Genomic DNA, 3,308 nt, shown 5'->3' with positions numbered 1-3,308 from the left:
TGTCTGTCTCCTAGTGCAGCCCAGGAGGTATTGTCATGGAAGGCATCCCTCTTAAATCATCTCCCAGAGGATGGCATCTGATGAGGTAGGACGCATATTCCAGGCAAAGGAAGCAAATGCACTGGGTTATTAAAGTACAGCAAATAACTCCTGCACACTTCTGGGACAAGTATAAATTGGTACAAATCCCTGAGGAGAAATATTTGGTAACATCTGCCAATATTAAAATGTATTAATGATCAGATATGGGACCCAGCTCTCCCAGCTGTTCCATTTTTGAGAACACTTCCTGCAGAGACACTTGGCACATGGGTGACGTGGCAGATGCACTGTTTTGTTCACGGCAGCCCTAAGCCTTCGCACAGAGTTGCAAACACCCTAGATCTTCCTCAGGAGAGGAAGGATTCAATAAAATACTGTGTGGTCAAATGGTGGGAATGCCACGACAGTCAAATGATAAGGAAGACTTTCTGAGATATGATGTTAGGTGAAAAAAGTGGGTTGTAAATGGGTGTGTATGATATACTATATATTATGTGAATAAGGGAAAATACATTTATGCCTTGTTTCTTGTAAATGTATAAAGTCATATCAACGTGTATGTAAGAAACTGACAAAAATATTTGTCTGTGTGTGGTGCTGTTATATGGGACTAGATACAGGCCTCATTGGGGTGAAGAATGAGAGGGAGAAAGTGGTCTAAGAAACAGCTACAGACCTTCTCCAAGCTTCCGCAGTCATCAACTCGTGACCAATTCCATTTCATCCCAACTCCTAGACCTTTCTGCCTGCCCCAGAGTAGAATATCTTGTGTATACACACACGCACACACACACATATATGTATATATTCATGTGCTTGACTTATGGCCCAAATATGATCCATGCATAACAATTAAAGGTAAAATTTTTCTTTTAAATATGTACTTTGTCAAACCTTTGCAATAATTATGAAAGCCTTAAGTTATGAGTGGAGTAAATTAAGTTTGTTATTATTATCAAAGTCTCCTAGGCACAATTTTATTTTTATTATGACTTTTAACTCACAGAGATCTTTATGTGTCTTTTTACATTTTTAAATATACAGGGCCATTGAAGGCTTTCTTTTGATATTAAGTTTTAAATTTTTGTGTTACAGTTAGAAAATTTCAGATTCTTTGAAATTTGAGAAGACACACTTTATGTCAAGTGGGTAACCAAGTTATAGAAAATTTTCTGGAACGCTTAAAAAGATTGTGTGTTCTCCAATTATTTGGTGTAGTTTTCTATATATGTCCATTATAAAGAGCTTATTAAACTATTAAATCTTTTATATTTATATTAGTTTGGTCTCTATGCCAGTCATAGACCATTCTCACAGCTGGTGAGAATATGCTGAGTTATTCCAGTGTAATGGTGGATTTGTTCATTTCTATTTTTGTTCTGTTAATTTTTCTTTTATGTATATCATAGATATTAATGCCATTTAATTAGATGCATGTATGTTTAAATTGTTATAGCTATCTGAGAACTTAACAGATTTTCTCATATGGATGACTGTTTTAACCATAAGGATGACTTTTGCATTAATATTTAATTTATCTGATGTTGATACAGTTAAACCTCTTTTTCTTGGGTTAATATATATTTGGTCTTTTGTTTCCCATCTTTTTCTTTTCAAACCTTTTATGTCTTTATCTTTTCATTATAGAGTTTAATCTGTTTGTATCCATTGTGTTTATGGATTCATTTCTATCATCTTATATTGTACTTTCTATTAGTATACTTGCTGTTCATATCACTTTTATTCTGTCTATCTTGTTTGTGTTTGCTTTATTTTAGCTTGAGTATTACCATTTTATTTTCTCCTTTATTTGGTCAGAAGTCATATCCTCTAATTTTATCCTTTTATTGGATATTATAGAAATGTTAAAATATGTATTTTTTGAAGTGTGCACACAAATAAAGTGAATAAGTAACCTGACTCTTCTTCAGAACAATATAAAGACCACACAAAGTGGGCACATAGCTGTGGAGGGACAAAGGTGATGCTGTGGCACACAGACTGAGCACACAGAGCTGGGTCTCTTCCGCAATGATGTATGTCTGTGTGAAGGATGCCAAGGCACACTCTAAGATAATGTGTAGGGGGGAGGCGCGTGTGTGAATGCGTGTGCACATGCACTCACCTGTGTGCATGGACAGGCGTATGTGTTTATCTATCTATGTGCACCATTATTATTAATTCAAAAAGTGCATAGCTTTCATTTTTAAAGGAAGTTATGATGCAAAGAACATGACCTATACAGCAAATACCTATGGTACATTTGGATAGACTTTTTAAGGTAGCATGTCATTTTTGTCATGAATTTAGCTGCTGTCTACATCCTGAAAAGCTAGAGTCAACTTTAAAACTTCCCCAGTCTATACTGGGGAAGTTATACTATATACTATAGTATAGCATAAACAGATAAATCACCATAGAAGACGGATTAAACAGGCATATTTTCAGCAGGTGAATTGAACATGAAACCACTTTAAGTAGCAGAATTGGACCTGTGTGTTTAAAAGCACAAAAGAAACTGTGAAATATCTAAAATCCAATAGCTAAGAGAAATTTCACATGGAGAGACTGAGAAACTTCTGCAATAATTATGAAAGCCTTAAGTTATGAATGGAAAAAGACAGTGTTGCAGAGATTTCTGTAGTAATCTCCAAAGATGAATCTGTTGCCCACTGAAACTCAGGACAATAAGGAAGCAGAAAGTTATGGCAAGACTGGGCTAATTCTAATTCCATTGGCCATGCCCAGCTAAACATTTCATTAATTCTTTTTTTTTTTTTTTTTTTTTTTTTTTTTTTACTCTTTTGGTTATTTTATTTTATTTACTTATTTATTTTACTTTAAGTTCTGGGATACATGTGCTGAACGTGCAGGTTTGTTACATAGGGATACATGTGCCATGGTGGTTTGCTGCACCTATCAACCCATCTTCTAGGTTTTAAGCCCCGCATATGTTAGGTATTTGTCCTAATGCTCTCTCTCCCTTTCCCCCCACCCCCTGATAGGCCCTGGTGTGTGATGTTCCCCTCCCTGTTTCCATTGTGTTTTCATTGTTCGCCTTCCACTTATAGTGAGAACATGTGGTGTTTGGTTTTCTGTTCCTGTGTTAGTTTGCTGAGGATGATCGTTTCCAGCTTCATCCATGTTCCTGCAAAGGACATAAACTCATTCTTTTTTATGGCTGCATAGTATTCCATGGTGTCTATGTGCCACATTTTCTTTATCCAGTCTATCACTGGGGTCATTTGGGTTAGTTCCAAGTCTTT

The sequence above is a fragment of the Rhinopithecus roxellana genome, chromosome 7, assembly GCF_007565055.1.
Source record: "Rhinopithecus roxellana isolate Shanxi Qingling chromosome 7, ASM756505v1, whole genome shotgun sequence".
Taxonomy (NCBI): Eukaryota; Metazoa; Chordata; class Mammalia; order Primates; family Cercopithecidae; genus Rhinopithecus; species Rhinopithecus roxellana.
Note: the sequence above shows the minus strand (reverse complement) of the source record.